General features: G+C 38.9%; 1 protein-coding gene and 2 long non-coding RNA genes across 6 annotated transcripts in view; 1 reads left to right on the plus strand and 2 right to left on the minus strand.

The window, feature by feature from the left end:
• LOC149052662 (uncharacterized) overlaps positions 1-14,881 on the minus strand; it is an 89,936-nt gene that overhangs the window by 3,615 nt on the left and 71,440 nt on the right. The window lies entirely within an intron of this gene.
• Positions 708-3,122, minus strand: LOC149052663 (uncharacterized). Of its 2 annotated transcripts, none has more exons than XR_016186216.1 (3): positions 2,747-3,122; positions 1,990-2,467; positions 708-1,909 (listed from the first exon to the last, which is right to left on the minus strand). It is a non-coding gene; the product is annotated as an uncharacterized LOC149052663 (long non-coding RNA). The 2 variants fall into 2 exon arrangements; XR_016186218.1 differs by having other exon boundaries at positions 708-1,301; positions 2,170-2,467; positions 2,747-3,116.
• Positions 8,627-10,273, plus strand: LOC149052664 (uncharacterized). Of its 3 annotated transcripts, none has more exons than XR_016186143.1 (5): positions 8,627-9,102; positions 9,227-9,310; positions 9,493-9,526; positions 9,667-9,738; positions 10,153-10,273. It is a non-coding gene; the product is annotated as an uncharacterized LOC149052664 (long non-coding RNA). The 3 variants fall into 3 exon arrangements; XR_016186148.1 differs by having other exon boundaries at positions 9,493-9,519; positions 9,668-9,738; XR_016186151.1 differs by lacking the exon at positions 9,493-9,526 and having other exon boundaries at positions 9,668-9,738.

Consider the following 14,881-nt stretch of genomic DNA (forward strand, 5'->3'; position numbering starts at 1 on the left):
TAGCGTTCGACAGAAGGATTTTCGTATAAACTTTTGGCGATGTTAGCGTATCTTTGGTTTTGTCTTCAATCCTGCCGTAGCTCTAGTTTTTTCAAGGATATTTTACGTTTGCTTAACGGTGTTTTAAACTCAAAACAAAAAAAATGCTTTCTTTAAACTGGTGATGTTTACGTTAGCGTTCGACAGAAGGATTTTCGTATAAACTTTTGGCGATGTTAACGTATCTTTGGTTTTGTCTTCAATTCTGCCGTAGCTCTAGTTTTTTCAAGGATATTTTACGTTTGCTTAACAGTGTTTTAAACTCAAAACAAAAAAAATGCTCTTTCTTTAAACTGGTGATGAATATGCAAGTTCTCGGGGGCTGTATTGCGGATGTTCACGGGCTACTTTGAAATGCGAATTTGAAGAATGCAGCGGGAAATAAAAACCCATAAAAGTGTCTTCAAGGAGAAAAAGCTGGATCTGTAGTGGCCTAATCACTGAGATCGACACACACACACACAAAAAAAAAACAAAAAAACAAAAAAAACAGTTGAGCGCCGATATAGTGACCTGCAAAATATAAACATATCTATTAATTTACTGTCTTCGAAAAAGGTTAAAATTAAACTCGCCTACCACGAAACGGTTTAAATCACTACTCTTCCGCGAACAACACACAAACAAACACACACTCCCCCCCAAAAAATAACGTTTGATAAGTGAAGTACAGGTTTTTAAATATTTCTATTATTTGCAGTCATGTGGAATTGCCTATGTGCAAGGAAATGACATTTACACGAGTCCGCTAACAAAAATGATTAAGAAACTATATGTATGAAGCTGGAAAATACAGAGAACTGATCAATATATTGTGCTCGAAATTCGTCAGACTGTTCATATTGAATAAGGAGAGAAAGCAAAGCAAATTTTACAGCAAGTTGAAAGGAAATGAAAAGAAAATTTGAATGGAATGTTTTTAAAAAAATGTCACTGTTAAAATAAATCAGGGTAGTGATCCCAATCTTTCCCTCAATGGAATGTTGGTTGCGGCGGGTGGTTCGTTGTTTCCCCAGATCCTGAGCCAGCAAAAGTAAAAGAACAATACAGAAAAAGGCAGTACAATAATAAAGCAAAAAAACCAAAAAATAATTGTCATATAATGAAATAAATCAGGTAAAAAGTTCACTGCGAAAAAAATAAAGCGAGAGTCAATAGCGGTGGTCGGTGCTTGCTTGGTAGGTGTGGTTGGTGATTGCTTGTGCGAGGATGGCTTGGTGGTTGAATGCGTGTATGGTGAAAGCTCTCTCACAGCAGTTTGCCTTAAAAATAATCCAAAGAAAACAAATTATGGTTTGATAAAGACTGCGCCCTTCTGCGAAAAAACCTCAGTACGCTGTCCAACAAAAAACATAGATAGAAACCCTCACGATACAAATCTTCGACATAACTATCATACGAGTCGCAAGGCATACAAAAAATCAAAACATCTAAATTCTCAAATTGAAGACCTTAATGTAACAAAATATAAGGAACGAAAAACAGTTTTACACAAGAGAACTTGACCCCTCACCTGGCCCTGAATCTTAGGCCCTGTTTACAAGGAGATAGGGTAAGCCTACTGCCAGGGTAACCCTAGCAAGAGGGTTAAAAGATAGCCCGGGTTTACAAGCAAAATTTACAGGTAGGGTAACCCTACTGTCCGAGACAACTTTGCGCTCGTTACGCTTCGGTTAACCTTGTATATAAAGCACGCAACCGACAGAACAAATTATGAAACCGGAAAAATATTATTTCCAGAGCAAACATATGACAAATTGTGAAAGAAATTGATATTTTCTTGGTCACAATTCGCTGACTGTGTCGGTACTGTGATAATGTTTTGCTTTTGGGAGCCAAAATAGAGTTGTCCCGGGTAGGCGAGTTGTCCCTAGCAGAGCATTTACAAGGCAGCTAGGGTTACCCTGGCGCTAGGGTAACCCTAGCAGTCAGCTAGGGTTACCCTAGCACCAGGGTAACCCTAGCCGCCTTGTAAACGCGTCGTCTTGAAAACAAGAGGAAATGTGTGAGTGCCAGGGTAACCCTCTTGCTAGGGTAACCCTAGCACTAGGGTTACCCTACCTCCTTGTAAACAGGGCCTTAGCTTCCCGGTCACTTTTATACTGTCTATATCACTCTTAATTCACTTACCTGGAAAAAATCCCATAAAGCGAGTACAAAGTAGCCTAGGCTTGACCACTTTGTTGTACTCAGTGTACCATTTCCTCCTCGGATAAGTAGGATTGGTACAGAGGAGGAGGAGGGTAGGCCGGGGGTTGGGGTTGCAATTGAAGGTCGAGCATCTGCTGTAGCTGCTCGGCCCTCTCTTGCCAATGATCCCTTTCCCTCTCAACAGGGCGAATCTGGCTGGGCAAAACAAAACGCAATGAAAAGGCGACTGCCAAAACAAAACCAGCCACAAACAAAGCTGCTAAAAGAAGGTAATAAGCTGAAACGAAAAGAAACGTTTGTAATAATTAATTCTTCGAAGGAAATTACCTCAAATAGTAAAAACAGAGACCAGAAGTTATATTTTTCGATGGCTACGAGTAGCACGTGTACAAAGTAAACATTCCTTGCCGAAATCTTGGTCATTTTCTAACCTTTGACTGCGCATCGGCCATAAGAAATTCTATTACTAACTTTCGTTACCAAAATGCTCAAGGATACAATAAGCAGAGATTAAGATGTGAACTATAACTACTTATGATATGGAGAATGTATTTACCTGCATCCATATTGCTGTGATTCGGCAATCTGCGACCTCACTATTCGCATTGTGTCTGGTATGTTTCAAGAGCTGTCTAAGGCCGGCGGCCAGTGAATAGAACTTAACACCAATCATCAAGTTGACTCTGGACTATGCATTCAAATACTGGATTCTAATACAACAAGCCTACAAAGTTTTGTACTTAATTTCACGACAGCGGAAAAAACACCTTAACAGAAAGATATGGGAATTTCCTGGATGACTAGCCTGTGATTTTGGTTTTTCACGTCTCATGCGTGAATGCCGCTCACTCCGAAGTTACTCACAGTGTGAGTTGACACTTCGGAAAAAGCAGCGCGGTGAAAGCTTTTGCGACAATAAAGAATTGATTTTTAATACCAGCCAGTGTAAATAAAGCCAGGTAAAAAAAAACACATGTTTCTCGTCCGGATTTCTATAAAAAAGAGAGCGGGCGGGCGGTCTTTTTGTTGTTGTTGACATACATCTCAGGTGAAGGCGTGACAGGTTTACAAATCTTCGAATGGCGAAAACTCGCAATCGTTTTTCACAAGAAAACACGAAATGTGGCCCATGGACGGTGTGATATAGACCTTTGCTTTCGAGCACGTGTTCGCTTACATGGATTGATTATCCGCGCGTGAGAAGAAAATCCTCAGTGGAAAACTCGGGAGCAAAAACGAAAAGAGAGTGGAATGAAGATTCGAACTAATGTCAATTCACTGACACGCTCTAAAAATCAATCGATTTCGCAACGAAAGGCGTGTCTACACGATCCTGCCACCATAACTTTACGGCAAACAGGAACTGATACTTTTTTCGTCAAAAGGTGTCGAAGTTACTGAAATTAAGGGTAGGAGTGTGGTTTGTCAGGTTTAGGAAAGGAACACTGATCCACAGAAAGATAAGAGTAATCAATTCAACGATCATGACGCAACGGTACGAGTACTTTCTGCTCGGATAAGGCACGCAATCCGTAAATTTATTTAAAACATGAAATGATACAGATTTGCCGACAACATTTCAGAGCATCAACTGGAGTATTTTAAACAATCAAAGTCACGCCTCCCGCTCGCGATTGGAAACATCATTTTGCAGCATTAATTGAACAGAATTTCTGTAAAAGTTTTACCTTTGTCTTTTTTTTATTAGTGGCTGTGATAGTTTTGAAAATTATAAAGCGATAAAAGTTAGAACTTCACCTACCATCACATTTCCACGCGAAGAGAAAATAATCTATTTTAAGACGAGGCTTTCAGTCTTTGTATGAGAATTTCTGACTTCCGAGACACATTTTTGGCTTCAGAATATCATCTCTTAAACAAAGAGGCTGTTTTAGGGGCCCAGTTGGGGGAGGCGGGGAATCAAGTGAGAAAAGCACGAGGGTTGTAAAAGTCAGTATTTAGTCGCATCTAGTGAGCACTGCCGACGGTTTACTGACAACAAGAAGACGACAGATTGCAGTTCAAAGCATTTAGACCGGTGAGTAAGTGCACGTAGTATATGTTTAATTAATGTTAATGTGTAGAAGTCCCAAAATTAACACGAACTTTCAAACTAAATGCAATCTAATCGAGCTCAAATTCACGGAATGACGCTTTTTAGCAATTGAACGAAGTCGTGTCGGGTGGTTTAAGACGTTTATTGCAAATTACTTCTTGTTGCGGGTCTCGCCTTAGCATTTTAATACCTCTTGAAATAAGAAATCGTACATGCAGCAAACCACAGCCTTAGAAAAAGTGGAGAGAAGAGTAGGTCAATGATTCTGTTCGTTGTATTTGAACCTCAACACGAGGAACTATCTGGCAACGATGCTTTGCGATTTTGACGCTAATTTGAATGGGTAAAAGAAACTATTTTTACTCTACCTCAATACGTACGAGCTACCACGTGTTCGCTCTTACGTTTTGAGGCAAAGTACGTGAAGGAGCATCAATACATATATCACAACAAATTCAACAGAAGATACGGACAGGTAGAAAAGGTTTAAAGTTGATCCCGTTTGTTGTGCGTGGTTAGCCGTAATTTGGGTCGTCGCTAAACGCTTTTCTTCCCCTTAAATAGGGTGTCATTTTGGGTCTTAAAAGGGTGTCAGTTTTCGTCTTCTCTACCTTTAACTTAAAGTTTAAGAACCTTCCCTTCGGATTATACGAAGGGTCTTGATGTTTAAATGTGTGCGTCTGATTTGGCTTTTGAACGCTACAACTCAAAGCGAATTTTGTATTTCTTCAATTTGATTTGTTCTCGGGTTTCCGGACCAAAAGTGCTTAAAAACCGTGTAAGCGTTTTGTTCTATTCGACTCCATTGAAAAGTTACAGAACATTTTCGAAAAGGGTCTAAAAAATGCTGAGGGGTTGGGCATTAAAATGCTTCCCAAAGAAAAAGTTTTGAGAATAAAAAAAATCGCAAACACGGTTCTGTTGTTTAAATATTAAAATAACTTCTCTCCAAATTTGGGGTCAATTGAACGAATTACCAATCAGTGCTTGGTATTCTTTCTTCCGGTCACTTCCTGGGAAAAAATTTTCGCTCGATATCCAGCAGTCACACAATGCCTCATTTCTGCTAAGAGTTCTTTTGCGACTGAATTCGCCCCCAGTATGGTATAAATTTGCGTGACTTTGCCAAGTTGATGGCTTAAAAAGCCCTGGCCAAAAGATCGAATACTTCCGTCAAATGTTTAAAGCGAAGAAGGAAAGCAATTTGTAATGCGAGTCCGCGGAAGCGGCGACGGTCCGCGAAAAACATCATAAACACTCTGCGGTTTACACATTGTAATAAGCTTATAACACTGAGCGGTCATAAAAATTGCTTTGAAAAAATACGTTTTTTTGGATTACTTGCGTACATTTCATAGGTTTAAAATATATTTTTTTTATGAATTGAAGAGGAATTTGAAATGGTTCAGTCCAGCACATCTTTATATTTAATATAAAAGGCTGTAATCAGAAGCGCACACTTCCTGGTCTTTTTTTTTCTCTATTTCTCTTCTTCTCTATGACACTCCAATTCTATTATCTCCTCCAGTGAGTCAAGGAAGAAATCAAAGGAAAGAAGAAAAGGAAGAGAAAAGAAGGGAAAGAGGACAAAAAAAAAGAAAAGAAAAGAGAAGAGGAGAGAAGAAGAGAAGAAGAGAAGAAGAGAAGACAAAAAAAGAGAAGACAAAAAAAGAGAAGAAAAAAGCAACAAAAAAAAAAAATGGTGCCAGCTATTGTTATACCACCAATGGTAATTTTTCTTTTTTCTTTGGTTTGCTGCCCCTTTGTTGGGGCAACAAGCTGCACAGCAATGCCTGAAAAAGTTAAAGAGGTGTGTAGTTTTTACAATTTCACGTCGTCGGAGGCGAAAGACCTCCATCACATCAAAGAAGTCAACAGGAACACTGTTATTTTTTATTTTACACCGCTTTTCGCTTCACACTCCTTGCCACTGTCCAAGATTTTATTTTGTGCCATGCTATTCCTGTTTTGTTCACCACGTCATGATTTTGTTTTATTGCCTTGTCGCAATGTCTGCCTTTCTGTACACGCTGCCTGCCATTCGCTGTTCAAAGAACACTACCAAGAATGGCCGAACTTTATTAACTGCTCATCTTTGCCAGCCCAGCCAAGGTTATGTTTGCCGCCGCCATCTTCTTCTTCGCCATCACTGCCATCTCTCTCCTCGTTGCCGCCGCCACCTTTGTCCTCTTTGCCGTCAAATGCAAGTTTATCTACAAAGTTACAATCCGGCCGTTCTTTACCCACGTTCATCGCAGCTTTTAGTTTTGTTCCTTTTCTTGTCATTTTGGTTTTTGGATGGTTCTTTGTACGCTACTTATTTCGTTTTTTTCACGCACCTTCCCATGACCCCGCGAACACAATCACGTACACATCACAACACATTTCTCCTGTTTCTTCGCCGGACGATACATTACCACCACCAAACGTTTCGCCACCTCCACCGCCGCTTCCACCAAAAAGGAAAAATGTTCCGATTTACCAGAACACTAGTACACTGTACGCAGCAGCTGACCTTCGTTTTGATCACCCAGTGTAGTAAATAACAATTAGTTAACAATTCAACTCGAGTGAGTTCCTGCAGACATTATTTCCTTGACATTGTACTTTCATGACTGTTTTTAAAAGTTTAAAAATAATTTCGATTGTCTAGTTTTGCTGTTAACCTTTATTGTTTAGATAATGTTTACCTTAAAAACCCCGGCTTTGGTGCGTATCGTTTGTAATAAAAATATGTCTATTGACCAATATGCCCATGCCTCGTTACCTGTTTTTTTTTTGTTCGCTTGTTTAGTGAATGCAAAGTTCGAACTTTTATTTACCATGTTTCGATTCTTCGCTCTACGCTAGTGTTATCGACAGTGCCGATTTCCATCTTCTTTTGGTCTCAAACAAAGTAGGGTAAAATAAATGAAGATAAACCGAAGCAAGCAGAACAATACATATTAGCAGCTTTTTTGTTCACGCGTCTTTTCTTCGGAACTGACGCAACCAGAAAAAGACGACTGAAATTCAGACCAGCTTGTGATAATATCAAACTCCCATTTTCGAGCTGTCGTGAACAGTTTTATACTTTTTTCCGCCTTTGTTTTTTTTGGATTCACCCACTCCTTTGATGCACAGTGATCTGAGTGACCTCGGATCACTGATCCTGATCCGGATCATCTCGAAGGAACGCACCCTAAATGAAGATTAGCTGAAGCCAACGTAACCTCGCATATCACTCACTTATTTTTTCCATGCGTCTCTTTTTGCAAGAACGCAACCGCAAGAGGACGACTGAAATTCAGACTAGTTTGAACTGACTCCCTTTATGACGACAATGATTTAACCCCGTATAATTTGTAGGAGCGCGAGTAACTCTCGAAAAAATAAAACTTGTCCAGGCGGCACTAATAGTGTTGAGCGGCTTTTTTTCAAGTTTCATTATCCTCGCACAACAAGCGTCCATGCACTTAACTGAAAAAAAAAAAACAACAAAGAAAGGGCGCGCGCTAAACAAACATAAATGTTTTGAACTGACTCCCTTTTTGACGATAATGATTTAATCCAGTATAATTTGTAGGAGCGCGAGTAATGCTCGAAAAAATAAAACTTGTCCAGGCGGCACTAATAGTGTTGAGCGGCGTTTTATCAAGTTTCATTATCCTCGCACAACAAGCGTCACGCACTTAACTGAAAAAAAAAAAAAACTAAGGCCATGCCATTCCTTTATTAGCTATGCTATTCTGCAGCTGATCTGTAAGCCATCTTTGTATTTGCTGATCTATACGACATCCTTGTATTTTTGGTGGTAACGGCCGCTAAGGCATCTCGCCGAAACCACCAAAAATACAAACCGCAAATGGAACAGCGATCTGCTGGGGGCATGACGTCATCGAATGTGAAGACAGGCGCGAAACCATAGTGTAGTCGCTAAATGGAATACTCTTCAATTCGCCTTAAAGCAGAGCCAATTCAGTAAGTTTCTCCTCTTTTTTCACTGCTGATATTGCACTTATTCGTTGTCGTTCATGAAAGCGTCAATTAAAATAGCAACGAGACTGAATTCTACCACGGTTTGCCGGCCTCTTGGTTTACCACAGTTTCCTCACGTTGGTGGGCCAGAATATGTTTAGAGTATTAAGTATTAAGTTGTGTTATGACGTGCATTAAATGTCAATTGTCGAGCTCTCTTTTCTTTCTCCGACTCACGCTTACTTTTCAATGAGAGTCCAACTTCAACGGCTCTTTGAACATTGGAGGAGTACGTGAGAATTTAAATTATGTGTGAGCTCTGGACGCCATTGTAAGAAAACTGATATCCTTGATCTGTTTTGACATTTTTCGATCAAAGTGATATCGGAATGCTTAACCCTAAGCAATGGTGTGCCGGACGATAAGAGTAAGCTAAGAGAAGACATATTTATTATTTTAAAGAGGTGTACATTATATTGCTTTGTTTACTAATTTTTTCCTGAGTGCAGTAATAGTAAAGGTAAGTTCCATTTTTATTTTGTCGATCAAACGTAGATTACATGTCTGGACCGGAAACAGTTACAGGGTTTTTTTCGCGTTCCAAAATAGTTTTTGCCAGAGTAATATTTTTTCTGAGTTGGTTTTGCGCGCATACATAATTATCTTCCCTGTGCTCTTTCCCATTCCGTAGTCATCACTTATTAGGGAAGTTCAACGGCTCTTTGAACATTGGAGTATTGTGGAATATTGGAATATTGCAGTTGGTTTTGCGCGCATACATAATTATCTTCCCTGTGCTCTTTCCCATTCCGTAGTCATCACGTATTATGGAAGTTCAACGGCTCTTTGAACATTGAAGTATTGTGGATTGGAATATTGTTTGAGCTCTGGACGCCATGGTAAGAAAACTGATATCCTTAATCTGTTTTGACATTTTTCGATCAAAGTGATATCGGAATGCTTTAATTGGTGTGCCGGACGCTATTTCATTGTAACAACTGTTGTTTTAAACTTTCATTGTAGCTGACGTTCAGAGACGGCGACGTGGCCGCCTTCTTAGAAGAAATGGCAGCATTTCTTGAAGGCCACCTGGCATTATTAGATGCTGTAAGTAAAATTCGTTTATTCAACTGGAATTATCTTGAGATTTGTGTTGAATAAAATAGGGAACTTTGCCACGAATTCTCCAGGTGTAATGACGAAACAACTTGCAACTTCAGTGCTTATAAAATGGACCAGAAATGCATTTGCTAAAAAAATGATTTATTTTATTTTTGTTTCGTTTTCAGAGAAGACCCACATCACAAAACGAATTTGTACGATGGGAAGTAGTGATTTTTTATGTTCATTGCTGACGTTACTAAAGTCTGGTTTAGACGTTTGAACTTCACATGCACCTCAGTGAATTATAACTAGCGTTATTATTCATTGTGTAAATTTTTTTTGTTCTGTCACCTTCTACAGGGACCAAATGATTATTCTGGCCCTGCGATTTATTGCAGAACAGCCTACCATACAGGAGTTGTTCGAAAATGGTAAATATCCCTTTTTTATTAGCTTTGAGACTCTTCAAAATAGTATTAAGGATAGGACGGACATTGTCGAGGTACGGGCTGAAACTGGAAGTCGAAATTTTCTCTGCTTTCCAAATGATGGAATTGAGGATAATAATCTTTCTCCTGAAATCAAGGATTGCGTCCCAAGCAAAGCTCAACTGTGTTCGTTTGAAAAAATCGATTATCTTTGTGGTTGAGCCTGCAAAGCTTGTGTGAACTGCTCTTTGGAGGCGGGAAGTAGTGAGTTAGTGAGTTGGAAGGTGTTCCATGTGTATTCCTGGTCGGCGAGACTTGCAAGTGTAATTAGAAATAGTATTTCAAATCGAAAGCACGTAAACTTTTAATTTACATCACCATAACGAATATATATAAATATATATATATCTTTTGTAGGCATGCAGAGAACAGGAGAGAATCGAAACAATGACGAGGAGCCAGAGGAAGGAAGCAGTGGGGGAAAGAAAAGAAAAGAAAACGTGTCTAGAGAAATGTAAATAAACGTTTACGCGGTTTCAATTTCCCGTTCGCCTGTTTCTGTCCGCTAGTGCGGGGGGGGCCCTAAATTTTGGACCAATTTCTATCAAAATGAATTTTTTGTAGATCCAGAATATTCTGCAATGCATTGAGTGACTTTAGTAAACACCGCTGGTTTGATTCAGAATGATTTACAGTCACCCGGATTCTACGTGAATGACTTATTCGGTGACCTTATAATTACAATTTCTAAGCGGAAATCACAAAAATGTCACGCAATCGTCTGTACTTCTGCTGATTTTTATAAAACATGCAGGTCGTGCTTGTATAGTGCTTGTATAGCACTGTTGTCATGTCATGCATGCACTATTAGGCGATATGTTTGTTTCTCCCGAGTGCTATCAAATCTACGCGAGTTTTTTTCTGTGCATGGCTACTGACTACGGGCAGTCTAGACGAGAAAAAAATGAAGCAATTTCCGAACGCTGCGGTTTTCGCTTCCAGACCAAATACAAAGTTTTTGCCCAAAGCTACATAAAAATCAATCTCCGGAAATAATAGAGGAATCAGGCCAACCTTCCATCCATCCAATACTTCTTTAGGGCAGCTAAAAGTTAATAATATATATTTTTTTGGCCAACAAAAATGTTCACTTTGATTGGCGACCTTGAAAACAAGTACGGCTGGAAATAGCATGTTTTGAGATCTCTAATTTAATTAAAATCAGTCAATGTACAAAGCACAAAGAAACTTTTTTTTCTGTGAATGTTTTTTCTGTTTTTTTTTTTACGAATATTCAGTAATCGAACTCAATCGAACGTAATCGAAAGTTCGGCAATCGAAGACTTCAACAATCGAATATTTTTCTATTAAATAAATGGAATAAAACAGCTTAAAAAAACACTAGATCTATTGATCAAAACTTTTTAACACGTGGCTCTTAAAAGAGCCGTTTGATTTGTGAAGAGAGCTGTCTTTATTCTAAGGCTGCTCCAATAATTTTCTTGCGTCGTCCTCCAAGGCGTCAAAACTATCCATCATGACCGCGATGTCTTTCATGACACTGGCATATTGCTGCAACATGTAGAATAAATCGTCTAGACTTGTAAAAACACCATTCTTAAGATTATTTAAATAAGTTTTACAGAGCTCAAGTTGCATTTCTGCAAGAGCTAAGCGCTCATCGCAAATTGTATTGATTGCCTCCATCACCTGCCAAGGTCACAACTAAATCCTAATGAAAGCCATCCTTTCATGTTGCTATAGCAGCCCTAGAACGGATATAAAATTCGCCAATAAAAAGAAGGCTGGTAAACGAGTGTGTTTTCTGAGGGGTCAGTAAAATCATGCATATTCACCGACAACGGTCACTTTCTCTTTCACTTTCACTCTAGAAACATGTTTATTTCTTCTTTCTTCTTGCTCTAGTGTGCGACCGGCTTATGATCACTTTTCCGGTGATAATTTAGTTTTCTCTCATAGAAAATGGTTTATATTCATTCTACAGAAAGTAATTGATTGCTAAACTCAAATTAAGAGGAAAAACTGATAGGTTACTGTATTCATTTACAAGAAAATGACAGTTCATTTCAAGATCAGTAAACGGTCTTTCATGCAGACCGATCGATCACAGTCAGTTTCGGAATATGCATATAAATTTTGGCCCCAAGTCCCAAAAAGTGCAAGATGTCTTTTGTTAAGTGTCGATCGTGAGCTGAATGTCGATTTGCCGCATCCACTAAGCAACTAAAAGAAAATAACCAAACATTCCCTCACCCGAAATAAAAATAACTTTATTATAACGGTGCCACAGCGGTTTAACTACACGAGAACGATTAGAGAAAAACGTTTTTCCGCGGAAGCATTTCCGATGGTAAAAGATATAATGCCATCGAACTTTTTAAGATTGCGAGTCTTCTTTCTTTTAAGAACGGTCAAAGAGCAATAAATCGTCTTTCGATAATTTTTTAAGTGCCGCAATGTGGATTAGACATAAATTGGCCTGGCAGTAAACTAGACGTTCGATTACTGAACGCAATCGAACACCAGTCGCTCGATAGCTTTTTTGTTGTTCGATTTTGTTTATGTTGTTCGATTATGTTCAAATAGATCTTCCGTACAGTAAATAAATGCTTAGTAAAGGTTGGTTTTCACTACTTAACGCATAAGCACACGCATACGACATAAGCAAAAGCACAACGAACACGTTCTGTTCTTCTTGTGCTTATGCTGTGCTTATGTCACATTTGTGTCAAGTGAGAACGAGGATGAAATAAGCGCAAACACAAGCACAAGCCGGTCAACCGAGAATTCCGTTCATACTGCGCTTGTGTATGTCTTTATGCTTATGTTTTGGCGTTCTCACTTGCTGTGCTAGTCAAGCTAGGCTTAAACTGCTTAAATACTGAAATAATTCCACAGTGTAGCCTGCAAATACAGGCGTCCGGGCTGTTCATGTCAATATTAAAATATGTTTCAAGCATGCACTGTCTTGTTCAAATGCTTCGTGATAGTCGATGATGGTTATTGCCGTTTGATCACGCGCGTGATAGTTGATGATAGTTCGGGGAGATCAAACTATCCGCAACGACTATCACGCGCAGTTTGTCCAGCTGCGATTTTGTTTTCACGCTTATGAAATTTTGTCTTTAAGGATGGTTTTTTTCTCTGCTCTAAATGAACTGTATCATTGCTCTTTAGTGGGTGTGCAGCTATTTTTCTTAAACAAGACCTTTTGCATTAACTGGGACTTGGGGACAAAATAAATTTGATTGTCATAAAATAGGTGGTCAATCGTTCTACGCACTCGGTTTTCTGCTGTCCACGATACATTTCCTAAGTGCAATCTTTTCTGAAGGCTTTCTCTGTTTATTTTCTCCCATAAAAACAGTAAATTTTAGTTTTAGAATCCGAGGGCTAACACATGCGAACTACACGCACCGGCATAGTTTTCTTCCTTCCCACTCTTGAGCGTGTGTAAAATTTAAATAAAGTAGCAGTGAGCTCAACGGTAAGTGTGGAACGCGTGCAGCGGAGTTTGATGAATCACTTTAGTTCTGTAGTTAAATATTAAGCTCAAATATTAACGTGGTTAAACTCTGGTTCCACCTTTTTTTGTTTGTTGTTTTATGGAGCGGAATTTTTTTTTTTTCACCGTCCATTTCAATGCGAAAATTGAGAAGAAAAATCTCTACAAAGAAGTAGCGAGTAAATCAGTTTATAAGCTTCTTTCTGATTAATTGGTGAATGAACAACAGTGTAGCTTAACATATTAAAGACCCCGTTTATTTATACACGCCCTTAAATTTATTCGTTTCTGAAAACCAGACGTTCAAATAATACTCAATTCTCTCCTCGAGGGAAGCTACGCACGAGAGATTTCGCTCGATGTGCACGTTTTATACATCTTGACGAGCATTTGCTGATAAGAACTGTGTAAGTTTCTCAAAAGCCTACTAAAGAGAAAACTTAAAACACACGGTATTTAATATTTTAGTACACATTATCCAAGAGGTCACAAACTGGACCGGAAAGCCAGTAGTGTTGCTGAAGGCGCCGGCTACATCTGATAAAAGCAAGCAGAAGTCAATGAACGACACTGAGAAGAAAGGTGACGAGTAAAAAGTGAGAAGGAAACGGAAATCACGAGAAGAAGCAAAAGAAGATGAAAATCTGGCAAAGAGGATCATGACTGAAGGAGGTGACATCGAGAGAAACGAAAGGCAACAAGGAGACCTTCAAAAGTTTCAGGATGGTAGGGCTGAATTAGCACTTGTAGTTCGTTTAGCTGATTTTCAAAAGTCATAAATTTCGCTACTTTGGAAATTCTGCTGTATTCCTTGTTTATAAACACTGCCTTGTTTATACAACGAAAAACGCTCACTTGGTGCGTTCGCTATATAAATATAGTTTCTTTTAAATTCCCGCTAAAAACTATTATTATCACTTTGATGGGCATTGTGGCGCATTTTGCGTGTTAAAATAAAGAATTTGCTGGGCTAAAATGTATTTTTAAAAATAAACCAAGACAACCAATGTTCGCGCCGTCTTCTTGTAGCGTTGGTAAAAGAAACTGTGTATTTTTAATTATTAACTGAGATTTACCGACAACCGACAAAGGTCAAAAATCTTAACCGACAACCGACAAAGTAATGAAATTTTAACCGACAACCAACATTTTTACCCCCCCATTCAGACCCTCTTAATTTGCTTGCTTGAATAACATGCGTTGCTAATTGCTGACAACAATACGTGCCAAAAAGGCGGAGATTTTGCAGAGTTACTTGTTCAAAAAAAGTAAGATCTAAGGTTTCTGAAAATGTTACGATAAATCGCTTTCAAAATACCTTGAAATCGAAAGTAGATGCTAGAAAAAAAAGAAAGAAAATGTCATGAATAGAGTTAGCGAGATGCTAACCGCTTTGTCCAAACAAACTATGGAATTTACCGCCCCACGCGAGACACGCTTAAAAACTCCACCTACGTTGTGACAATGCTCTATTAATTTCCATAAATTCACACAAATAATGAATGTTAAACGCGCACCGCCTATTTAAAGCGAAGTTTTTGTGTTTCCTGAAATCTGATTGGTTTTCTACGGTGGCATTTTATTATAAATTGTAGTATGGTAAGCAACATCAGCAGTTGA

The sequence above is a fragment of the Pocillopora damicornis genome, chromosome 1 (assembly GCF_964200805.1).
Source record: "Pocillopora damicornis chromosome 1, jaPocDami1.2, whole genome shotgun sequence".
NCBI classification, from domain to species: Eukaryota; Metazoa; Cnidaria; class Anthozoa; order Scleractinia; family Pocilloporidae; genus Pocillopora; species Pocillopora damicornis.